This window comes from Canis lupus, chromosome 19 (genome assembly GCF_003254725.2).
Source record: "Canis lupus dingo isolate Sandy chromosome 19, ASM325472v2, whole genome shotgun sequence".
Taxonomy (NCBI): Eukaryota; Metazoa; Chordata; class Mammalia; order Carnivora; family Canidae; genus Canis; species Canis lupus.
Window position 1 is genome coordinate 21764284 of NC_064261.1, and position 26419 is coordinate 21790702.

General features: G+C 44.1%; 1 long non-coding RNA gene across 1 annotated transcript in view; it reads left to right on the plus strand.

Annotated features, from left to right (window-relative positions):
* The first annotated feature begins 9544 nt into the window (after positions 1-9544).
* The window catches only part of LOC112652443 (uncharacterized), an 85518-nt gene continuing 68643 nt past the window's right edge, over positions 9545-26419 (plus strand). The window contains exons 1-2 of the long non-coding RNA XR_007403782.1: positions 9545-9661; positions 14179-14363. This is a non-coding gene — a long non-coding RNA (uncharacterized LOC112652443). The remainder of the gene's footprint in view (positions 9662-14178; positions 14364-26419) is intronic.

Consider the following 26419-nt stretch of genomic DNA (forward strand, 5'->3'; position numbering starts at 1 on the left):
CTATGGAAGGCACTGTGTCAACGTAGAAAGTGCACAGAAATTACCTTGCAGCCATACAATCATTCATAGGAGTGGCATTTTTCCCAGGATGTGCACAGCGATATTGTTAGCAGTTGCAATATATTAGCCTCACTGTCTATCAGTAAGGCACCAATTAAATATATTCTGATATATTCAGGTATGGAATATAATTAAAAATGCAAGGGAAGCTCCCTAACTGCTGATGTGCATTGATTTCCAAAGTGAAAAATGTGAGATGAGGAGAGTGCTGTGTGTTCACTGTGGAGTGAAATTCAAGCAGGAATGTGCATGGCCTTAAGTCTGGGTGGAGGCCTAGGACATAGGGGTTGAAGGGAAGGAGGCAGGGGATATTTTCACTATAAGGCTTTTGTATCTGTTTTTTTTTTTTAAACATTTTATTTATTTATTTATTTATTTATTTATTTATTTATTTATTTATTTATTTATGAGAGACATGGAGAGGGAGAAGCAGGCTCCGTGCAGGAAGCCTGATGTGGGACTTGATCCCAGGACCCCAGGATTACACCCTGAGCTGAAGGCAGACACTCAACTGCTGAGCCACCCAGGCATCCCATTGTATCTGTTTTTTAAAGCTACATTTATATATATATATATATATATATATATATATATATACAGACACACACACATATACATATATAGGTATATATATATATACACATACATATATATATGTATATATATTTAAGATTTATTTATTTATTTATTTTAAAGATTTTATTTGTTTATTCATGAGAGAGAGAGGCAGAGACACAGGCAGAGGAAGAAGCAGGCTCCATGCAGGGAGCCTGATGTGGGACTTGATGACTTGATCCCGGGACTCCAGGATCACGCGCCGGGCTGAAGGCAGGCGTTAAACCACTGAGCCACACAGGGATCCCCAGATTTATTTTAGAAGGAGTGGAACAGAGGGAGAGGGAGATAGAGGATCTTAAGCAGAATCTGCCCTGAGCATGTAGTCTGACATGGGGCTTGATTCCCTTACCCTGAGATCATGACCTGAGCAGAAATCAAGAGTCAGACATTTAACCAACTAAGCCACCCAGGTACCCTGAAGGCTTTTGTGTCTTTTAAACATTTCCACGTTGATATTAGGAGTAATGTATTATACATTAAATTTTACATATTAAAAATATTTTTAAAAAATTGCTGGAGAAAAAAAATTGCTAGAAAGTGGTCCTCTTGATGGTGATAAGTTTCTTCCAGGGAGTCCTGTATCACACCTCTGACCATGAGGAGAGGTGAGAGTTTCCAAGGCCACAACTGGGAGCCCTAAGGCCATGTGGGGATTTGTGGCATCATTTCCAGGATATGATTATTATATCTTAGAGAAAATGGGGGCCTAGAGAAAATGCTCTCTGTATAAGTCAGCTTTTGCTCTGCAAGATATGCTCACAACATCTCTAATTCTTACAGCCAGCAGCATCTATTTCTTGCATTCATGTCTGTGGGTGGCTGGGAGGCAGCAGATACCCTCATGCTGGCAGGGATGCAAGAGGGTATCCAACTGTGTAAGCATGAGTGTTGCATCTGTTAGCATCCCATTTGTCAAAGCAAGTCCCACAGCCAGGCCCCAGAGCCATGGGGTGGAGTAGCATGATGCATGGAGGGTGGATCGGGGAGGAAGCCTGCAGGCCTATAGTATGTACAGCCTGCTTTCCTGCAGACTTAACTTCGTGTGCCTGCCCCCTCCCCCCCAATCTGCAGAGCACATCACAGTTTTAAGGAACAGTCTTTTTTTGTCCACCTTGTTTTCTTCCCAAAAGTTTCTTAGCTAAATTTTGGTGAGTTGATACAATTCCTTCTCTACTTGATGGAAAACATAGGGGTGGAAATAACTAGAATGAAAGGACAAAAATCACTCTGCATGTTAAAAGTTAATACAATTGGGATCCCTGGGTGGCTCAGTGGTTTGGCGCCTGCCTTTGGCAGGGCGCGATCCTGGAGTCCCGGGATCAAGTCCCGTGTCGGGCTCCTGGCATGGAGCCTGCTTCTCCCTCTGCCTGTGTCTCTGCCTCTCTCTCTCTCTCTCTCTCTCTATCATGAATAAATAAATAATAATAAATAATAATAAATAAATAAATAAATAAATCTTTAAAAAAAGGTTAATACAATTACTGGAATATTGACACTTCTGGAGCCAACCACAGACTATGGAAATCTGTCTAAATGCCTCCCAAACACCAGTGGAGAAGAAAGGGTAGGTTGATGTATAGGGAGGTAGACCTCTGAGAAACCCCAGAATCCTCAGTGTCTGGCAAAGATAGCAGTGCTAAGGGCTGTCCCACAACAGTGGTTTGGGGAGGATTCGGAGCTTGTTGGAGTGCTACACTCTGCTTCCCACAGCATCACAGTAACACTAACATTGGTTCAGGAATACCTGGCTGGCCTTTACGGGCAGTGTGTGTGAGAGTTTCAGTGGAAAACTCTTGACATGGATCACTGATGCAGCACTTGTTCACCTCTGCCCAAGAGGAGGCCAGGGAAGAATTTTGGCTAAAGATGATGAAACGCAGGTGGGTCAGACATTGTGCCCAGAAAAACAACTCTTTGTAAAACTGAGGAATTTCCATGCATCCAGGGAAGAAGCCAAACACAGGCATGTGGAGCAGAGAGAAGGGATCCCAGGAACTAGCAGCACAGTTTTCTCTAACCATGAGCTCTTCAGCTGGGGCAGTGTCTCTGAGATGTTGGTATACTTAAAGGTGATGGAGCCAGTCTGGTGGGGAGTGACCATCCCAAGGGAGATCTGTGAAGGGTAGGAGTGACTGCCAGTGTTACATTCTGAATACATGGGCTAGAGGCTGGCTCAGAATGGAACTACAAGTGTGGGCTCTACTGCTAGCTAGGTAAGCTGACCTCAGTGGGCTCCCTTGGATCATCAGGAGCATACCTCATGAAGAGCATGTGATGTCCCTGACCGAGGTTTGTGGGGACACCATTCACAATGTGTATGAAATCTGGGTACTTTGATAGGCTTGTTGTAGGGACATTTTATGGATGAAACTTTTATAATCCAGAGATAGGCCCCATTAAAACTAAGATAATTAGAGCATAAATCTGCCAGCTAGGTGGATAGGATTTGGTTACATTGAGAGGGCCATAGTATAAAGAGGGAGTGACTCTTTAAAACATTGCTTCTGTTGGTACTATTTAATTTAGAAGGAGGTAAGCTCTGGGTCAGAATCCATGCCTGGTGGCATGCTGCCTGAATCTCTTCTACCAGGGCCCATCAGCACTTGTGCTTAGCCATCCTGCAGTATATTTGCACCTGACTGATTTTGTCTCAGCATATCTCCTGAGATGGGGTTAAGCCTGAGGGCTCTACTAGCAACCCTATTACCTAGGCTGTACACAATAAGAATAATAGTCACAACCAAGGGGGGCATTTGTATTTGGCTACCTTGCAGGGGCCTCCTTTGAGACAAACAATCTGGATGCTGACCAAAGGCAATGTGGCTACTCTGGAGGAAGAGGTCCTTTACTTCTTTCTCTATGGTTGGGTAGTGCCTGGCTGGGGTCTGCTAATAGAGACCACCAGATCCTAGGGTTTCTGCTTGGATTTCATTTCCTGATGTGGCTGGTATCTATGAGGTGAAGGGCCTTTTTTCCTCTGAGATTCACTCAGTTCTGCTATTTTCCCTGAAGCTGTAATTTCAATCTTCTACAAAATCTGATGAATTTGGTTTAATTAGCCAGCCTTTATAATCTGAATAGTGAGGCAAAGCTGGTGGCCTTAGCTTCATTCATGGCTGGTACTGGACCATCATTTGGGCCCAGAAATCTGTAGAATCATGATCTCTAAGCAATTTGGTAGGGGTTTTCCCTTTGGATTTTTACACAAAGGGGATCATACTGTTCAAGTTGTCAGCATGTGGAAGATGGTGAGACAAGGGGAAGATCACAATGGTGAGAGGAGCACTTATCTAGTAAACATGACGTCTTCCCTGATGTCAAAGGAGAAGTTCCCCTCCTTTTATGGAGGGGGTCTTTGGAGAAAACTGGTAGTTGGTGGCGTGGGCATGGAGACCTGAGGGTCAGGAATCAAGCAGTATTGGAGGTTGGGGTAAATTTTCTGTCCATCTGGAGAACCACTTGTTTAAAAGCTTGAGGAGTACATCTTTGAATAGGCCATTGTGCCTCTTGATATGTCTAGCTGCTTGGAGCTGGCAAGTTAGGCAGAAATTCCTTAAGATTCCAGTTATAGAGCCTGTAACTGATCCACTTAGGAGGTGAAATGTGTACCTTGATCTGAATCAATCTATGATGTCTTGTCGGCCAAACGGGATGAGCACATATCTGGTTAAGAAGGATTTTCATGATGAGCAGGATCGGCGCTTTGGCATGTTGGTATCCTTGTGCTGAGCAGTGGCTCGGCCACTTCTGCGGGCATTTTACATTTAGTGAGGAGCTTGCTAACTCCCTGGGCACTTTAGATGATAGTAGGTGCTCGAGCCATTAGATCTCATTCCACCATGTGCCAGGGGTAGGAACCACAATATCCCATAGGGGTGGGGGATTAGGTGTAACAGCAGCAAGGCACACAGCAATAGAAGAACTGAGCGCCTCTGCTGCACCTGATTTTGTGAGGAGCCACAACTTCCTGAGTGAGGGTAGGGTGCCCCTATTATATTAGTTAGGACTTGGTGTTCCAGAGCCACCTACAAACAGTGGAATCTCTTCCTGCTCCCAAAGTCATTGCCTGGCACCTTTTTGTGGAAGCCCATCCTTGGGTGAGGTTGCCATTAGCATGTCCTGGCTATTAACTAACACAACAGAACCTTTAAAAAATCTTAGTCAATTCTAACAGTGGACAGCTAGGTCTACCTTTAGAGTTGAGAAACACACCCAAAATTGAATACCTGCTGGGGAAATTCATCCTCTGTGGTGTGTTAGCAGGCAAATGACAACACATTCAGGGTACCTCAAACAGCATCAATGAGTGATACTTTGAAGTTTGGGATAATCCTGTTTGTTTCTTTCCCAACTTTCACTTTGGGATGGGAAATTGAAGCAGCACTCTGCATAGACAGTATACTGCCAAGCAAAGAGTGTGAATGAACACTAGCAAGCAGTGGATCTCTCTCTCTAGATAGAATTAGCCTCCTGGAAAGCCAGCCCACCATTCACAGCTAAAAGGCATTCCCATTTGTTGATAGCAAGCATGCCTCTACCATCCTGTTTGTGATGCTAGTGTTAAATTAACATCTGTTCAGTGGAGCACAGGGTGTTGGATGGTGAGCCATGATTCAATAACAGACCACAAGAGAAATTACAGTAGAGCAGTTTATTACTAACAAGTCCTAGAGCAAGGAAGGTCATGGCATGTGATGGGAAACCAAGCATAGAAGTCAAGGCAGAGTGCAGACGGGGAGATCCATAGGACATGTGGCTCATGGACTTATTAGACTCTGTGAGTAGAGTGCTTTTGGGTTCCTGGGCTAAGGCCAGATTGGTAAATTCAAACCAAAGAGAAAGGAGTTTTGGGAGCTCTATGGGTGCTAAGGAGTGTCAAGGAGAAAGGCTGGGAAGGATGATCACAATGGCTATTGGGAAAGTCCTTTCAGGAACTAACTTGTGACTCTGTGGGCCATTATCTAGGGCATGCACTTGCATGAGGGGCTAGTATCAACTTAAGGTCCCCATAGGCCTATTAGCCAAATGAAATGGATGTTGAGGCAGCAGTACCATGGAGTAGCTTGGCTAAACTCTTGACAAGACCCAAACAGGTAATGGCTTAATACAACAAAAGTTTATTTCCTATTCACAGGACTCACCTGGGCTGTGGAACAGATCTTATGGTAGCTCTTTCCCCCTGTGGTCATTCAGGGACATAGACTGATAAAGGTTCTGCCATTTTGAACATGTGGTTTCCATGGGAACACGAGTGGGATATGCATGGGTGGAGCTCAGGCACAGGCACTCCCATCTGCAAGGAGGATGGGATGCAGCCCAGCTGTGTGTACAGGAGGACAGCTGGCTGCTGGCTGCCACAGTTACCTAAGGATGCCTTAGAGCTGTGGAAACCATCTGTGACCAAGAAGTATCACTATACTGCTTTTTAAAATAGCGAAAATCCTGGAGACCAACATGATATCTAGCAATGAGAAATTAGCAAAAATATCTGTGCAGTGTGACATCACACAGCTACTAGAGGTCATGTTTTGGGGGGTATTTAAGGAAGAAAATGATAGTATAAAATATTAACTGAAAAAAAGCCGGGTACCAAACTGGATGTTCAATACTTCACCTCTGAAAAATATAGACCAGATAAAAATGTACTGAACTAATAATAGTGGGTCTCTCTGGGCAGCAGAATTATAGATAGCCTTTATTTCTTCATCTTACCCTATTTCCTAATTTTCTGTGGTGGATATAGATTTACAATCAGAAGAAATGATGCAAAACTACATGCTGATTTACAAGGAGCAGACCTGAAGGCTCTTTCCTCCTCTCGTGTCTCTGTACGACCTGGTCTGTGTTGATTGATTTTTGCAGTGGGCCGATAAGGGACCCCTGCTGCAACCTGGCAGAACTAAATTGGCTATTCATCTGGCTGACTCGGCAGCAGATTCTGGCATTCTCCATCTCTCTCTTTTCTGTTCTGATTCTCATGGAAAGTAGAGCATGGGCTCACACTGTAGCTAGGCTTTTGAGGGAGAATGAGAGGAGGTCCTGAGGGGTGTGACCCAAGCAGACCCCACCTTGGCATCAAGGTGCTGTTGCTGGGGCACCTAGGTGGCTCAGTGGTTGAGCATCTGCCTTTGTCTCAGGTCCTGATCCCAGCATCCTGGAATTGAGTCCAGCATCGAGCTCCCTGCAGGGAGCCTGCTCCTCTCTCTGCCTACATCTCTGCCTCCTCTGTGTGTCTCATGAATAAATAAAATCTTTTTTTAAAAAAGGTGCTGTTACTGTCCTGGGAGGGCTGAGAGAGACCACACTGCCTGCATGTTGACTGCACTGTCTATCTACTCCACAGACCAGCTCTGAAATAATGTTTGGTCAGCCAGCCAATGAGAAGGCAGGATCAGGTGGGAAACACACAGTCATAAATTGGTGAGAATGGATACAAAGATTGGACTTATTGAAAAGCCCTGGAGAAAAGTCTGCTTTACTCCCACTGAACTGATAGAAATTCAGTGAGCTTTTCCTTTCCTGAGGAATGGGGCTGTAAGAGGACAGTGCTTTCCACTGAGCCAGAGGCTGTCATGATGTTGTGACCTCCTGGGGTTTGAAGGTACTTCTCTGTTGGGAGCAGGTCCAGCAGGGTAGCCTGAATGCAGAAGGATTAGCACCCAGGAGCCATATAGACCAGCCTGGAGGTGTCAGCCCTCCAGGCAGAGCCCAGAAGCAGGCACCAGTGGGTGGATGCCGGTGAGCCGAGGGCATTTAAGGTGAGTCAGGAACAGCCTACCCCCAAGAGGGTTTTGGTGCTGGTGGCACCATTTGGGGCCTGGCCCCTCCTGCACTGTGTCTTGCATTGCTGAACTTCATTTTTATTGCTATTTTATGTAAATCTCATACTGGTTCTGTCAGGAAGAGACTGCCAGTTTCTATTTACACAAGTAGAAGTTGACAGAGGATTTAGATACAGGTGTGGGGCCCTAGACATATGGCTGGCTGGGGAGCTGGTAGGTTGGTCCCATCCTCCTGTTCTCTGCTGTCACTGTGTGGCCCCTGATATGGGACTGGTCATTCTACAGGAGCTGAGAGGAAGCTCCCTAGACACAAGGCCCCTGGCAAGAGCCCAGGGCTCAGTTCCTGGCTCAGAGCTGCTCCAGGTGGGCCCAGGGTAAGGCAGGACATTCCTGGACTGCAGCTGGTGGATCCCACAGGTCAGAATGAAGAGGCAAGAGTGATTACTTGTGCAGGGGGCTGACGACAGGCTAAGTCCAGCCTTAGAGATGGAGAGCCTGGGGCAGGGGCAAGCCCGATGGTCAACCCAGTACACAAACAGCAGAGATAGGGACATGTCCACCTTGTCTTCAGTGACAGTGTCCCTGACACTGGATCCTTCCTTTTCAGGATCCTGGAGTGTTCCTTTCTCTGTGTCTGATTAGTCTTACCTCTAACCCCCAGGTTAACATCTGTGTTCAGGCAAGTGTTTGATACCATTCTGTGTAGGAACAAAAGCAGGCTTGTTGGTGGAGAAGGGCTGGGCTCCTGTGCTTATTGTCATCTCCCTCTGGGCATGTGTTGGCCACGGCATGCTCTTCTGTAGGGATTTCTATTTCCAGTCTCATGCCTGATTAGATTGTGGAAAACTTTGAGGCCCCAACCAGCAGATAGGAAATTAATTAAAGCATCAGAGTAACGGCAAAGATTTTTTTTTAATGGGGTCTTCTTGGTAGTTGCAAAATCGCAGCAAAAATAATGATATTAAACCATGCTTTAATGAGTGCCCACCATAAAGCAGCACTTTTCCTACATTATCTTGTAAACCTTCATTTTACTGATGAGGAAATAAATCAGGGAGTCTAAGCAGCCACAGGATCCCAAAGTCAGTGGAACATGTGGCACCAGCCCAGTTGCTGATTCTCTGTTCTCCAGCACTGAACTACCCTAGTGGCTGCCAGCTCTAGGGGCCTGTGGGCCCTCCTCCCTACCCCTCTGCTCTCCTTCCTGAATGAGTAGAAACCTAAGTCCTACTGTCACTGTCATGGCCATGGCACCTATGCCGGGCTGCCCTTCTTCCCCTTCCTAACCCTCCTCTGTGTGGCTTGTACCTTGCTGGTTTAGGCCTGAGCAGGGGTGGGGGAGTGGGGTGCGAGGAGGCAAATGCTGGGGCTCTGGGAAAGTTCTTTAGCTCCAAGCAAAAGCCTCGAGGAGGAAGACAGTCTTTCTCATTGTTGGTGCTTCCATGTCTGGATGTGGCCTGTTCCTAGCTCAACAGTGATACCACAATCAGCAGAGGGTATAGCCAAGGACATGTGGAGGCTGCACTCTAGCCAGCCATGGCCACCTCGTTATGAGAGACCATGCATTCTTACTGTCAGCAGTGCCTTCAGTTTGCTGTGTCTCCCTGTTGAAGTCACTCTAAACGAGATGGCCCCAGGTCTGCACTAAGCATCTTTATATCTTATTGGTTTAAGTTTGCCCTATCCACTGTGCGACATAGTTTTTATTCCAGAATGTGGACTCAGTCATTTCAAGAAATCCTGGTGTGGTCTTCACAAACCCCGAATTTAAGGTCTCCCAATTCTGTGTAAGGAACTAGATGTTCTGGAGACTTCCTACTTCTGAAAACCATGATTCTAGGGTTGAGTGTGGAAAATGCAGTTAGGCCTCTCTACCTGAGTAAATGCTTTCACAATCAAGTTTTCTTTTGGCAGAGGAAAAGACACATGGCATATAATTTTTACAGTCTTTGTGAATACTAGGCACATATCTGAAGATCCTAAAGGCCTACCTTTAAAAATGAAATGAGAAAATAGAGGGAAATCCAATGACACATGTGCAGTGAAACCAAAGGTGGCATCTGGTGTGAGCTAACAGACAGAGACTGAAACCCAACATGTCCCACCCCTTAAATTGCTCTGCTGTGGCTCCTCCTGTCTGAGGTGCCCTTCAATGAATGATGATGAGAAATGGCCTCGGTGGGATTACTGAGGATTTCCAGGTGAGAATTTCCAGGTGATAGCCACAGCCAGACCCAGAGGAAAAGCCTGTTTTAATCTGACTTCCCTAAAACTCTTTTTCCTAGATGATCACATCATGATTTCTCTTGGCGAATTTAATCTGACTACTGATCTTTTGAAATAGACCTTCTCCCAGTTTTTTTGACTGTTTTCTTTGCTGTGCAAAACCTTTTTATCTCGATGAAGTCCCAATAGTTAATCTTTACCTTTGTTTCTCTTGCCTTTAGAGACATACCTAGCATGAAGTTGCTATGGTTGAGATAAAAAAGGGTGCTGCCTGTGTTCTCCTCTAGGACGTTGATGGATTCCTGTCTCACAGTTACATCTTTAATCCATTTTAAGTCTACCTTTGCAGAAAATGGTCCAGTTTCATTCTTCTTCATGTGGCTTTCCAATTTCCCCAGCACCATTTGTTGAAGAGACTGTCTTTTTTCCACTGGATATTCTTTCCTGCTTTGTCAAAGATTAGTTGACCATAGAGTTGAGAGTTCATTTCTGGGTTCTCTATTCTGTTCCACTGATTTCTTGTCTGTTTTTTTTGCCAGTACCATACTGTCGTGATGATTACAGCTTTGCAATACAGCTTGAAATCCAGAATTGTGATGCCTCCAGTTTTGGTTTTCTTTTTCAACATTTCTTTGGTTATTTATTATTTTTTTTGTGGTTCCATACAAATTTTAGAATTGCTTGTTCCAGGTCTGTGACAAATACTGATGGTATTTTGACATGGTTTTTGTTGAATATGTAGATTGCTTTGGGTAGCATAGACATTTTAACAATATTTGTTCTTCCAATCCATAAGCATGGAATGTTTTCCCATTTCTTTGTGTCTTCCTCAGTTTTTTTCATAAGTGTTCTATAGTTTTCAGAGTACAGATCTTTTATCTCTTTGGCTAGGTTTATTCCTAGCTATCTTGTGGTTTTTGGTATAATTGTAAATGGGGTTGATTCTTTCATTTCTCTTTCTTCTACCTCAGTGTTTAGAAATGTAACTGACTTCTGTGCATTGATTTTATATCCTGCCACTTAATTCCTATGAGTCTGGCAATTTCTGGATTAGAATCTTTTGGATTTTCTACGTAGAAATAATGTCATCTGCAAAGTGAAAGTTTGACTTATTCTTTGCCAATTTGCATGCTTATTGAATAGGAGAAGATATTTGCAAATGTCTTATCAGATAAAGGGCTAATGTCCAACATCCAGGAAGAACTTGTCAAACTCAACACCCCAAAACCAACAAGAAATGGGCAGAAGATATGAACAGACATTTCTCCAAAGAAAACATACAGATGGCCAAAAGAAACATGAAAAAGTAACATCGGAGTGCAGATGTCCCGGCGTTTCATTGCATCTGTATCTTTGGGGTAAATCCCCAGCAGTGCAATTGCTGGGTCGTAGGGCAGGTCTAGTTTTAACTCTTTGAAGAACCTCCACACAGTTTTCCAGAGTGGCTGTACCAGTTCATGTTCCCACTAACAGTGCAAGAGGGTTCCCTTTTCTCTGCATCCTCTCCAACATTTGTGGTTTCCTGACTTGTTAATTTTCCCCATTCTCACTGGTGCGAGGTGGTATCTCATTGTGGTTTTGATTTGTATTTCCCTGATGGCAAGTGATGCGAGCATTTTCTCATGTGCATGTTGGCCATGTCTATGTCTTCCTCTGTGAGATTTCTGTTCATGTCTTTTGCCCATTTCATGATTGGATTGTCTGTTTCTTTGGTGTTGAGTTTAAGAAGTTCTTCATAGATCTTGGAAACTAGCCCTTTATCTGATACGTCATTTGCAAATATCTTCTCCCATTCTGTAGGTTGTCTTTGAGTTTTGTTGACTGTACCCTTTGCTGTGCAAAAGCTTCTTATCTTGATGAAGTCCCAATAGTTCATTTTTGCTTTTGTTTCTTTTGCCTTCGTGGACGTATCTTGCAAGAAGTTACTGTGGCCGAGTTCATAAGGGGTGTTGCCTGTGTTCTCCTCTAGGGTTTTGATGGAATCTTGTCTCACATTTAGGTCTTTCATCTATTTTGAGTTTATCTTTGTGTCTGGTGAAAGAGAGTGGTCTAGTTTCATTCTGCTGCATGTGGATGTCCAATTTTCCCAGCACCATTTATTGAAGAGACTGTCTTTTTTCCAGTGGATAGTCTTTCCTCCTTTGTCGAATATTAGTTGACCATAAAGTTGAGGGTCCACTTCTGGATTCTCTATTCTGTTCCATTGATCTATGTGTCTGTTTTCGTGCCAGTACCACCCTGTCTTGATGACCATCATATCAGCAAGAGAAAAACCAAGAACCATATGATCCTCTCATTAGATGCAGAGAAACCATTTGACTAAATACAGCATCCATTCCTGATCAAAACTCTTCAGAGTGTAGGGATAGAGGCAACATTCCTTGACATCTTAAAAGCCATCTACAAAAAGCCCACAGCAAATATCATTCTCAATGGGGAAGCACTGGGAGCCTTTCCCCTAGGAACTAGAGGGTATTATACTAAGTGAAATAAATCAGAGAAAGACAAATGCCATATGATTTTACTTATATATGAATTTTAAGAAACAAAACAGAATAACATAGGGGAAGAGAAGGAAAATTAAATATGATAAAAACAGAGAGGGAGACAAACCATAAGAGACTTTTAACTATAGGAAACAAATTTAGGGTTGCTGGAGGGGAGGTGGGTGAGATGATGGGGTAATTGGGTGATGGATACTAAGGAGGGCACTTGATGTAGTGAGCACTGGGTGTTGGTGTTATATGCAACTGATGAATCACTAAATTCTGCCTCTGAAACTAATAAAAAAAAGAAATAGACTTCCTTCAAATTTCCTATAGTTATGAAGTTAGAAATTTCTGGCCTTCACTTCTCTGGAATTAAATGTTTCATAAACACCAGCAGTACCTCCCTGGGAGTGGAGCCTGTCATTGCATTGAACCTTCCTGTGGAGACATGGCTAAGTCTTTCCAAAACCTCTCCTCCCTAATGTTAATTTATTTAAGTTATCTCTGTTTTTATGAAACACGTTTTTAAAGACATCGGAACAAAGAAACTTGACAGCTTTTTTGTCTTCTGACGTCAATTTCCCCTGCATTTGAGTTGCTAGAAATCCAGTCTTTCTATCAAGCTATCTTCCCTCTGTATGAGTATGTCCTGAGAAGAGGCTGTCTTGTGAGTGCAGGATTTGATGGGCACAGCCACATTTATAGCCACCCTTGGGAGAAGGGTCCTGGGATTTTCAGAAACCACTTCTCTTTCACTGTGAAGGAGCCAAGAGACCTACAGAGCTAGCTGTGAATGACTGTATTCTGTGTGGCTTCAGACCAAATGTGCCGGCACATCTCCCAGGGATTTTGTCAAAGAGCATATGTGGGTTCAGCCATTCTGGGTAGGGATCCCAGGTTTGACATTTTTCACCAGCTCCAAGATGGAGCCAGTGCTACTGGTCTGAGGGCCCAGAGCTTGGACAGAACAGGAGAGAGAGGCTTTTTAAAACTTTTATTTATTTTTTTTTGAGAGAGGCTTTAAAAAAATTTTTAATTCTAGTATGGCTAATATATAGTATTATATTAGTTTCAAATGTACAACTGAGTGATTTAAGAATTCTATACATTACTTGGTGCTCATAACAAGTTCATGCCTTAATCTCCATCACCTGTATCACTCATCACCTACCCCTACCCCACCTCCCCTCTGGTAACCATCAGTTTGTTCTCTGTAGTTATGAGTGTGTTTCTTGGTTTTCTTTTCTTTTATTCCTCCCTATGCTCATTTGTTTTGTTTCTTAAATTCCACATGTAAGTGAAGTCATATGGTATTTGCCTTTCTCTGTGTGACTTATTTCACTTATTTACACTCTCGCTCCATCCATGTTGTTGCAAATGGCAAGACTTCCTTTTTTATGGCTGAGTAATATTCCATGGAGGCTCAGAGGAGGGGTCAGCCCTTTCAGGGGGCAGAAAGTCAGAGAAGATGTTGGTCCTGCCAGGGGTCAGGAAGTCAGAGGAGGGGTCACCTCTGTCAGGGGTCAGGTGTCTTTACAGAGGAGTTTGCTCCCTGCATGTGTCAGGAAGGACACATTGGGCAAATGGACCGAGTGGACTATGACATGAAGCATGGTTCCTTGTGTCCCACTCCATGTGTACATGTCTTGTCTCCTGAGAGGATCACAGGCTCCCTGAGGACGGGTCTGTGGTTCATTTGTCTCTGTGAACTAGGGGTTCATGGCTTGCATGTACAAGTGGCTGTGAAAATAAGCAGAACTAAAGGAAAACATCTATGATCTGAGGGTTCCATCTCCCAGCTACTGGAGGCAGATAAAAGAAAAATGATACCATTTTGGGGAAATAGTCCCATTAGCTAGGATTTGATAATGGCCTTTTTACGATGCTACCAAGTTTAAAGGGGACACACCTAGTTAGGGTGGACATCAGGACCTAGTTTACAGAAAGGACTTTTTTACTTGGTTAACACTTATATATTTTTGATTTGTTTATTCTGATTTTAGGAATCCATTTGAAGAAGCAGTAAGAAACTCACAGCAGAAACCCCTGGTGTTGTCAGAACTGTAGAGCTGGAGAGACCATCTGTTAGTTGCACAGGAGGGCTAAGGAGAGATTTGATGAGAGCTCTATAACCAGTCATGGACTTTGCTGGAGTTTGGAATAGCAGGGAAATGCTTATGCTTTGGTGGTAAGTGAGAAAAGGCCGATACAAAAACATGTGGTATCATTGCAGCATAATGAAATTTCACAGAGATAGAAACACACTGGAATATGACTAATTACCTTTGAGAGAGGCTGACTTAATTTATTTCTCTGTAATTAAAAAAAATGGCCTGCTGTAAGCCTCTGAGAGTTGTCTAATAGACCTCAGTACAAATAATCACTTATTTGTGTGAGACAACACAATTTTGGTTGACGAAATGAGCAAAAGCATGGGGTGTGTATTTGTTTCCTAAGGCTACTGTACAAATTACTATTATTTTTAGCAGCATAAAACACCATAGATTTACAATCTTATTATTTTGGAGGCCTGAAGTCTAAAATGGGCTAAAATCAGGTGTTAACAGTATATTCCCTCCGGAGTCTCTGTGGGAGAAGTTGCTTCCCTGCCTTTCTTAGCTTCTGGAAGCTGCCTGCATTCCTTGACTTGTGGCCAGTCTCTCTGAGCTCTGCCTCTATCACATGACCTCTCCTCTGGTTCTGCTCTTCTACCTCCATCTTATAAAAATCCTGTGCTTGCACCTGGCCTGCCTGGATAATCCAGGATAGTTTCCCCCATCCCAAGATTCTAAACATAATCACAACTGCAAAGTGCTTTCTACTGTGTAAGGTAACATGGTCACTGGTTGTCTGGATTAGGACGTTGGCATCTTTGGGGGTGCCATCATTCTGCCTACCATAGGGGACAATTTGCCATGGGATTGAGAGTACCATGGCTGGAACTGGAGAACCTACCCAGCACATCATCACCACCCTGCAGGACTGTGCTCTAAAATTCTCAGCAAATCCAGTGTAAGAGCCTGAGAAGGATAAGTTGATTACCTATCTGATGTTATCACGGTGGATGCTTCTTGGTAAATGCAACACACACAGAGGCCTCTGGTGGGGTTTGGTAGTGGATATCTGGATATCCGGGTTCCTGGAATTTCACCTGACAATTGACATTACAGATAAAAGCTAAGAGGAGCAAGTCCAGAGGGGCAGAAGACCATTTGAACATGACATGAGACAACTTCTTGAAGAGTGGGAAACTGGGGCTAAGGATTGTCTTCCAGAAATATGAAAGGAAGACAGAATTATGCGGGGTGGAGAAAAAAATCTCATTATATCTGTACAGTGCTTCATATTTTGCATGATTTAAAAATATTTTATTTTATTAAATTAACATACAGTATACTATTAGTTTCAGAGGTAGAGTTCAGTGATTCATCAGTTGCATATATCAGATGCATCAGTTGCATATAACACCCAGTGCTCATTATATCAAATGCCCTCTTTAGTGCCCATCACCCAGTTACCCCTTCCCCCCACCCACTTCCCCTCCAGCAACTCTGTTTGCTTCCTATGCTTAAGAGTCTCTTATGATTTGTCTCTCTCCCTGTTTTCTTCTTATTTTATTTTTCCCTCTTTTCCCCAATTTCCCTCTGTTTTGTTTTGTTTTCATGTATGAGTGAAATCATATATTTGTCTTTCTCTGATTGACTTATTTCACTTAGTATAACACCCTCTAAGTTCCATCCACATCATTGCAAATGGCAAGATTTCATTCTTTTTTATGGCTGAGTAGTATTTCATTATATATATATATACCACATCTTCTTGATCAATTCATCTGTTGATGGACATCTAGGCTCTTTCCATAGTTTGGCTATTGTGGTAGCTGTTGCTATAAACATTGGGGTGCATGTACCCCTTTGTATCCTTTGGCTAAATACCTAGTAGTGCAATTTCTTGGCCATAGGATAGCCCTATTTTAAACTTTTCTCATATTATTTTCCAGAGTGGTTGTACCAACTTGCATTGTTTCGTGAGTTGTTGATTTCAGCCATTCTGACTGGTGTGAGGTGGTCTCATTGTGATTCTGATTTGAATTTCCCTAATGCTGAGTGATATTGGATATTTTTTCATGTTTCTTTTGGCCATTTGTATGTCTTCTTTGGGGAAATGTCTGTTCATATATTCTGCCCATTTCTTGACCAGATTTGTTGTTTTTTGGGTGTTGAGTTTGAGAAGTTCTTTCTGGATGTTGGATATTAGCCCTTTATCTGATAAGACATTTGGAAATATCTTCTCCTATTCTGTAGGTTGTCTTTTGGTTTTGTTGACTGTTTCCTTTGCTGTGCAAGAGCTTATCTTGAGGAAGTCAAGGTGAGGAAAAGAATGAGGAAACATTTTGCCTTTGTTTCCCTTGCTTTTGGAGATGTGTCTAGCAAAAACTTGCTGTGGCTGAGGTCAGAGAGGTTGCTGCCTGTGTTCTCCTATAGGATTTTGTTGGATTCCTGTCTCACAGTTAGATGTTTCATTCATTTTGAGTTTATTTTTGTGTATGGTGTGAGAGAATGGTTCAGTTTCATTCTTCTGCATGTGGGTGTCCAATTTTCCCAACACCATTTGTTGAAGAGACTGTCTTCTTTCCACTGGATATTCTTTCCCACTTTGTTGGACATAAGTTGACCATAGAGTTGAGGGTCCAGTTCTGGGTTCTCTATTCTGTTCCATTGATCTATGTGTCTGTTTTTTTGCCAATGCCATAATATCTTGATGATTACAGGTCTGTAATACAGCTTGAAGTCGAGAATTGTGATGCCCCCAGCTTTCGTTTTCTTTTTCATCTTTCTTCATGCTATTTGATGTCTTTTGGTTTCATGCAAATTTTAAGGTTATTTGTTCCAGTTCTGTGAAAAATGTTGATGATATTTTGATAGGGCTTGCATTAAAATGTATAGATTGCTCTGGGTAGCATAGACATTTTAACAATATTCATGCTTATGGATTGAAAGAACAAATATTGTTAAATTTTCCATGTGTTTTCTTGAGTTGTTTTACTTCATTTATTCCTTCATACATTAATTCAGCACATTTTTGGAGTACCTGTTGTGACAAAGGGGTTGGAGATTTTGTTCCAGTCCTGTGCCTTGCTGCACACAGTCCCTGTTCCTGGTTGGTGCAGGATTTATGCTTCAAGTCCAGAGTGAGTCCACCATGACATCTAAGAGGACCCAGGTCCAGAACAGGCCCCCTCTTATTCTGCAGAACTAGATAGAGTGTGTTCTAGAGACCCATGACTTTCCAACTATATCTTTGGGTCTGCAGAGCCTCTTCCAGCTAGATCACAAGGCTTCTTCTACCCCTGCTGTGGGTCTTGGGGGATAGGAGGTCCAGGCCACTGTCTTGTATATCCTGCCTCTCCTTGAAGCTGAAGCCCTCCTGAGCTGGTCCTTCCTCATCTCTCCCTGTCCTCCTTGCCTCCATTCTTCTTTCCCTACCTTTCTAGGACCTCTTTCTCATCTCCTACATGCCCATGCATCCTTCCTTTCTCCCATTTTCTCTCCATAGAAGTAATGCCCTGGGATGGACCCCAAATACCCTAGGAATCCTCTCTGAGGGCAAGACCTGCTCCTATTTCTTTCTGTAGTGTAAATGAAGGGACCCTTATCCAGGAGGCAGAGAAGATAAAGGAATAGCAGAGAGAAAAGAAAATAGTTTTGGGACAGGGCCTAGAGGCTAACTTCAGAGAAACAGAGCAGGTGGTGCTGCAGTTAGAGCCCACATCATCCCATTGATGGGACTGGTGCCCACTGAGAGAGAGGATGGGAGCCTGTGGGCGGCCATTGCCCCCTGCACTGTCTGCCTAATTCCACACAAAATGCTGGGGATGCAGAGTGGGAGAGGCTGTGTTCCCTGGGAACACCAGGTGAATCTAAGTGGGCTGTCAGTGGGATCTGAAGGTGAAGTGAGTGGCTAAGTGGGCTGTCAGTGGGATCTGAAGGTGAAGTGAGTGGCTAAGTGGGCTGTCAGTGGGATCTGAAGGTGAAGTGGGGCTAAGTGGGCTGGGGCTAAGTGGGCTGTCAGTGGGATCTGAAGGTGAAGTGAGGGCTTAAGGCAGGGGGCTGCTGCTTTTCTCTGAGCCACACCTCTGGACAACTTTAGTCTAAAGGAAGGCTCTGTTTCCTGCAGTGAGCTCCCACTGGTGTGTTCTTGGAGTACCCACATCTTGTCATCTCTACTGACAGTGAGAGGGGATAGGCATAGAGGAGGACACAGGGTCTGGTGCCATCAACCCTTCTCCATGCCAAGGATCAAGGATTACTTGCTTCAGGGCCCAGGGCCAATGTCACTTCAGTGTCACAGGCCACTCCCAGGTCAGGCCGAATTGTGCCCCCCGCCCTGCGGGTCATATGCTGAAGCTCTAACCCTCAGTGTGATAGTATTTGGAGGTAGGACCTTTGACAGGCATTAGGGTTAGATGAGGTCATGAGGATGAAGCCTCCATGATGGGATTAGTGTCCTTATAAAAAGACACCAGAGAGCTTGCTGTCTCTCTCTGCCATGTGAGGACACAGTGAGAAGGTGCTGCCTGCCAGCCAGGAAGAGGGCACTAACCAGAACTCAACCACGCTGGCAACCTGATCTCAGACTTCCAGCCTCCAGAGCTTTAAGAAAACAACTTTCTGTTGTTTAAGCCACTCAGTCTATAGCATTTTATTATAGCAGTCCAAACTGAAAAGTATAGATTTTGGTACTGGGAAGTGATGTGCCACTGTAACAAACACCAGAACACATGCAAGTAGTTTTGGGATGGGGTGATGAATAGAGGCTGGAAGAGTTTTGAGGTGCATTCTAGAAATATGGATGTCAAGGGTGATTCGGGTGATGCACAGATGGAAATGAGGAGCATGTTATTGGAAATTGGAGGAAAGGTGACCCTAATTATAAAGCTGCCAATAAATTGGTTGCACTATTTTCTAGCATTTTGTGGAAGGTAGAACTAGTGAGTAATAAAATAGGATATGTAGCTGAGCAGATTTCTAAAGTGTTAAAGGTGTGGCCTGGTGTCTCCCAACTGCTTATAGTAAAATGTAAAAGGAGAAAGAAGAATTAAAGATGGGATTGTGAAGCAAAATGGAACCAGAACTTGAAGATTTGGAAATTTCTCAGTCTATCCATATTGCAAACAACAAGCAGGCTTGTTCTTCAGAGGACACTGAGGTTGTGACTGAACAACCTTCTGATAAATGGGTCATGGGACAGGTGCTACTCATAGGCTTAATCAATCATCATGGCAGAAACAAGGAGATGGCATCATACTAGCTGAGGCATTGCCCATTTGGGCTAGAGGGGACAGAGAAATAGAGACAGAATGAAAGAAGGCCTAGATCATACAGGACCTGACCAGGTTGCTACTTGGCTGCCAATGTGAGCCATCCTTCAAGAAAAGGAAAGGCGCCAAAGGTACTTTGGAGACTATCAGGGCCATTTCTTTAGTTCTAATAGGTCAGGTGGTCTCTGACTGAAGCCTTGGGACTGCTGTGGACTCTTGGGAAGAGGCTGCTTCAGCCATAGGGCACTGCTGCTTCAGTGAGTCTGGAGGCAGGGTGTCAAACCAAAGAGGATTGTTCTCATGCCTTAAGATGCGATGGAATTGGCCTTGCTAGATTTTGGACTTGTTTGGGATCTCCTGTTTCTCCCTTTTAGGAGGGGATCCTCTGCCTGCCCTACCACTGCATTTGGAAGTATGTAATGTGTCTGGTTTCACAGTTCACACAGCTAGAGAGGAGTTTTGCCTCAGGATAGTCTGTATCCAGAGTCTTACCCACACATGATTTAGGTGATAATCACTTCTTTCTTCCATCCCTCCCTTCCTTCTTTCCTCCCTCCTTCCCTCCCTCCTTCCTCCCCCCTCCTTTCCTCCTCTTTCTTTTTCTTTCTTTCTTTCTTTCTTTCTTTCTTTCTTTCTTTCTTTCTTTCTTTCTTTCTTTTCTTCTTTCTTTCTTTTTCTTTCTTTCTTTCTTTCTTTCTTTCTTTCTTTCTTTCTTTCTTTCTTCTTCCTTCCTTCCTTTCTTTCTTTCTTTCTTTCTTTCTTTCTTTCTTTCTTTCTTTCTCTCTCTTTCTCTCTTTCTTTCTTTTCTTTTCTTTCTTTTCTTTTCTTTTCTTTTCTTTTCTTTTCTTCTTTCTTCTTTCTTCCTTCCTTCTTCTCTCTCTCTTCCTTCCTTCTTTGTATTTTTAAGTATAATTAACACAGTGTTATATTAGTTTCGGGTGTATAACAAGATTAAGCAATTCTATGCATTACTCAGTGCTCATGATAAGTGTAGTCACCATCTGTCACCAAATAACATTATTAGCATCTTATTGACTGTATTCCCTATGCTATACTTTTCATCTCTATGACTTATTTATTTTATAACTAGAATTTTGTACCTCTTAAGATGTTTTATCTATGCCACTCATTCCCCCATTTCTCTTCCCCCTGGCAACTATCAGTTTATTCTCCACATTTAAGAGTCTGTTTTTTGCTTCTTTGTTTGGTTTGTTTTTTAGATTCCACATATAAATGAAATCATATGGTGTTTTTCTTTCTCTGGCTGACTTATTTCACTTAGTCTTTATACTCTCTAGCTCCATCCATGGAGCTAAATCCAAGGAGCTCCATCCTTGTCAAAAATGGCAAGATTTCATTCTCTTTATGGCTGAGTAATATTCCATTGTGTATACACACTACATTTTCTTTATCTATTCACACCTTTCCATGGACATTTGGGTTGCATCTATAACTTGGCTATTGTACATGATGCTGCCATAAACATAGGGGTTTGCAGCATTATTTACAATAGGTGATGTTTAGATGAGACTTTGGACTTTAGAGTTCAAAATTGGTGCTGGAATGAGTTCAGAGTTTGGGGGGCCGTTGGGATGGAATAATTGTATTTTGCATGCAAAGGACATGCATTTGGGGATCTGGGCTAGGATATCATGGACTGAATGGAGGCCTTTGCTAAGGAGTGCTTTGGACAGTGAATTTGCAGGGACATTTCAGCTTGCAAGGTGAGGTTGTGCCTGTAGTCTGACTTCTTGTGCTGACTTGTGGGTGACAGGTGAGGAGGGGGGAATGCCTGGCCTCATTTCCTTTTCCAGGCACATTCCTATTGAGTCCTGGGACAGCCCTGGGAGGCACATAGGCACCCCTTGTCTTGCAGGGGAGCCAGGAATGATTGGGTTGGCTGGACCCCAGCCCTGTGACTATGCCCCATCAGCATTCTGTCTCCAGCACAGGCTTCCTGGTTTTGAACCAGGGTCACGGTCTGCATAATGATCACTTAAAAAGACTCAGTATTCCTTCACAGATGACCAGTTTTCTAAATAAGAGCAGGTGGAATAAAATTAGTGCATTTTTATAGTCTGCTGTAGGCAAAGTTTGGGGGGGTAAGGTGACCTGGCTGAGAGCTATCTGAGCTGGGCTTGGCTTTTTTCACTTTGTACAATTCTGATTATGACCTCTGCTTTTTTAGCAGTGTTGTAAAGATTAAGATAACATGTTTAAAGTGCTTCATGAAGTGCTGCTCCCCTTCTTCTTCCTCTCCTCACTCCCTGCTACATCATTTGATCCACCCATAGCCCGTCTACCTTGGACACTGGTGGGGCTTGTACTGATGTTACCTCATCTACCTGGTCTCTGGACCTGGCTGTTTTTCCACATCCCCCAAATACACACTGAGGGTCAACCATGTGCTCCTCAGTGTTCTAGGGACTAGAAATTTAGCAATGATCAAAACAGAAACCTCTGCCCTCCAGGAGCCTACATTCTGGGAGAAACAAACAAGATAAAAAAATGTAGAATAGGTGACATGAGGCACAGTAACTAAGAAGCAAAATAGAAGTTGAAGGGTGGGGTGTCAAATGGGAGATTTGTAACTAGAAATAGGCAACCAGAGAAGTTGCTTGAGCAGAAGCCTGAAGAAGGTGAAAGAGGAAGCGAGTTGGAGAGGAGGGTTCCAGGCCGAGGGCGCAGCACATGCAAAGGCCCTGAAGGGGGTAATAGAGGGCAAGATCAGAATTAATCAGGCCTGGGACACTGCAAGGACTTCAGCCCTTACTTTTAGTGACATAGGAAGTCCAGAGGCAGCACAGTGAAGAAGATATCTATGAGCTGACTTTCATTTAAGCTCACTCTGGGTGTCTAGCCAAGAAAAAAACCTGACAAGCAATGGTGTGGTGGGTGAGCAGGGATGCAGAGAGGGATGGGGTGAGGCCAAGAGCTGGCAAGGTGGGTGGTGATGAGTGCTTGGAATCTGTGTCCCTTTGGAGGCAGAGACCTGGATGCCCTTCTGGACTGCATGTGGGCCTGAGGAGGGGAGAGTCAAAGCTCACTCCGTGCTCACTCATCTGGCTGCCTGGAGCTGTGGTGGTTGATATGGGAAAGGGCAGGCTGCTCTGGAGATGGGAGGTGGCCTTGCCCTTTGGCTCCTGGCAGAGTGGGTAACAGACAGTAGCACACCTGGGTTTTGTTCAGAGTAGAGCCACAGATTGGATTGACCACACCTCTGAGTTCTTAGCGAGGGGGCAGTTTACTTTCCAGGGTGCTGGATGATACCAAGAAAGAACCCAAAGTGACCAGAAAGAAGGAGGAAGAAGGAGGCCCAAGTTCTCTTTCTAGAAATGAGACTAGGAGGAACTGCAAGTGAAATGGGAAGAGGAGAGAGAGGAGGAGAGGAACGAGTTGCCATGGCTGGGGATATGGGGGCAGCAGGGAGGGCCCAGATGTCAATCCTGCAATAGGAGTGTGGGGCACCATCCCTCAGATCAGTGATCCTGGTCATGTTGGTTCAGTAGGGGGATGGGGTAAGAGCCCTTCAAGGGAAGGAGCACAGTCACAGGGAAGGACCAGCTCTATTCTGCCTTGGGCCCCTGTTTTTTATATACGAAATGTGGTTCTGAACAGCAGTGCTTGACAAGCTAGAAACTAAATAAGTCAGCTTGGTGATTTTCTGGATGAACTCTATGTCAGTCAGTGGTTTACTAGGTGGACCCTGTGCTGGTTGGTGGTTCGCTGTGTGGACGCTGTGCTAGTAGGCAGTTCACTGGGTGGAGACAATATCAATGAATGATTTGCTGGGTAAATGCTTAACCATTCTTGGCTCTACATCCCAGGGAACATTTACTCAAACTGGTTTTGAAAATAAGCGGGAATGCTTCAGAGTGGCTTCTAGTCTCAGACATGGCTGTTTCTGTGGACTCAAGCAATGTGACCAGGACACTGTCTTTCCCATGTCTTGGGTCTGATTTCCAAGCATCTCACTGTGAAGTGAGCATTGAGGACTCCATGCCCTATCCTTTGGTCCCTTTATTGATGATTGCCGGGCACATGCAGGTGTGCTACAGTTAAGAGCTTTGTTTTCACTGGAAAATTCTGTCATTGCCCCACCTGAGGAGGCCTTTCAGCAGGAAAAGAAAATGTGTTTTACATTTGGGAAGGTGCCAGAGGAGCCAGCAGGTGGAGTGGGAGGAGCTGACTGGTTGACTCTGGTCTGCTGTGTCCTGAGGAACCCCCTGCTTGGGAGGTGGCCTTGCCCGGAGATCACCTTTTGCAGGGACTCAGGGGGCATTCAGGGCCCCCAGAAGGGGGAGTATGGAGGCATCTGAGACCCCACAAGGGTGGGGGTATGGAGGGTACAGGTGCCCTAGAAGAGTGGGTGCTGAGGGAGTCGCGTAAGAGTGTCAGGGCCTTGTCTATGGGGATGAGACCAGTTATTTTCTTGTCTGTATCTCATGGCTCAAGAGAAAGCTTACTTGTTATTTCTTCTCAGAGAAACCTTTTTCTTCCTTTTGGAGATTTTCCTCATTAGTCATAAATTCAATTTTATACAAATAGGGTTTGAAATGTGGTCTCAAAAGTCTCACTTTTTAGCCATATTGGTCATCACAAGGTGACAGAAAGGTAGGCAAAGGTGTGTAGAAATTCTCACTCTTCTGTTAGAATGTCAATTTCTTCCCTCAACTCCAACATATCAAAACAGGTTTCTGCAGTGTCTGATTGAACAAAATTTAGTATGACATATGGCTCCTCTGGCATAAGGTCTGCAGGGAGGCCAGGTGCAGAGGAGCAAAAGCCTAAGGCATTTCCTGAGTGGTGTAACCTCAGCATCACAATTATTGATATGATTGCTAAAGGTTCTTATGTCATTGGTTAAACCCAGACCCTGCTAAGGGTAGATCCACACAGTTCACAAGAAATAGTTACCTGTGTGGGTCTTAAATTAGGTATTATGAGTTTTTTGAAATTGAAAGCAACTAGTTCATCGTAATAAATATTTTAATTTCAGGTTCGGGGAGAGTTTAAAGAATGTTAAACTTGTTTTATAGAAACCTTAGGGCTCTGATTTTCCTTCCCTCCTAGAGGAGGCATCCTATCCTTGAAGAGGAAGCATGCTATCAAGCCTTGCCCCATGTTTATGGAGAGAAGGCGATGTTAGCTAGAGTCCATGTTATACTGCAGTGACAGAACCTCAAAATATCAAGCTTAAAATTACAATAGTGTTTCTGGCTGCTGCTCCCAGGTGTCCTCACATAGTTCTGGGCTCATGTCTGCAATGTCAGGGGTGGATGAGATCAAGCAAATGCAGATGAGATTGTACCCTTCAAATGCCTCTGCCAAAAGCATCACTTCATCATGTCCACCCACATTCTGTTAGCTGAAGCAGGTCACACTGCTGTGCTGAACTGCCAGGGACTTGGAGATGCAATCCTGCTACGTGTCCAGAAGAGGAATGGGATTTTGGTTACATGGATGGCTGGTTGAAGGGAACTAGGATGTCTCCTCACCCCAAATAATGCAGCTTCCTGTGATCTCTTGGGGCCCTTCTTTTCTCCCAGCACAAGCAGAGGTCTCCTGCTGACTTGAGGGTTGCCTCAACCTGGCCCCCCATCCTCTTGGCCATCCTCTTGGCCCACCCTTGCAGGATCTTGGACTTGGCCACACTTGGTTCAGACAGTCTTTTGTCTCTGGATCCATCTGGATGTGTGACTCTGACCAGCTTCTTCTTTAGAGCTCTTCTTTCTGGGACCCCCTCCTCAACTCCACAGGGACAAGGAGAGGGAGGGGAGGGGACATAACTTGTTATATAGAGCTAACTTTCTTCTTATGTGGTGGACTTTCTCCCAAGGGGAAACAGAAGGCTCAGCCATTACAGAGAGAGAACTTTGATTCTTATATATTGTGGCCCTTATATATTTTGACCTGGTTGTGGAGTGGCAGCTCTTGAGCCCTTTTAGTGAGCACCTCCTATGGACAGACACTTCGCCTGTTTAATCTTTTTCAAGGGCGTTATTGATTTAACAGTGAAGAGACTGAGGCCCAGAGAGAGAAATGGAGTTTTTCTCCATTTGCCAAGCAGACAATGCCAGCAGTAGCAGAAGTGAGACTTAAACCTCGATCATCTGGTGGGCCGGAACCTGGGCTCTTCCTGCTCCATTGCCTGGTTCTACACTGCTGCATCACCCCCCAGAGAGGAAGTTGCTGATGCTCACCAGATTTGCTGAACTGCATAAAATAGAAAAGGGAGCTCTAGAAACCACCATGTTTGTCACAGATGGGTGAATGCAATGGTGCCTCCTTAGTACATCCTAGGGGCACCATCCATTGTTGGGAGGGGACAGCAAGGAGGTAGGAGCAGTCTGAGGCAAGAAGCCAGGCCAACTGTAGGGGAGGTTTTGTTTCCTTTTTTCTATCTCCCATTATCTATCTATCTATCTATCTATCTATCTATCTATCTATCTACCTATCTATCTATCTATCTATCTATCATCTATCATCATCATCTATCAATCATCTATCATGCATATTTGTACCTATCATCTGTCTATCATCATCATCATCATGTGGATGCTGTTAGATTGGGTGGACATACACTGGTGTCCACACTGGTTTTTATTGGGATGTGCTGCCTAGTGGTGGTCATCTGTCCTGCCTAGTGGTGGTCATCTCTCCACACAGGTCATTTGTGTCTCTGCCTTGTCTTGATTGCAAGGGCTCTCTGGGCTCTTTCTCTTTGCCTCAACCTCTCCACTGCCTTTCTTGCTTCATTGGGAACATATAGGACTTTTGACACCACTTTGGGGCTCTGGAAAACTGGACATGTCTCAAGTCCCTCTGCCTTATGGGATCTAATCCCCTTCCGCAGCTATTTTTCTTTTTAAAGAAAAGGCAGATTTACCATGTAATATTTAATATACAAAATAAAACATATA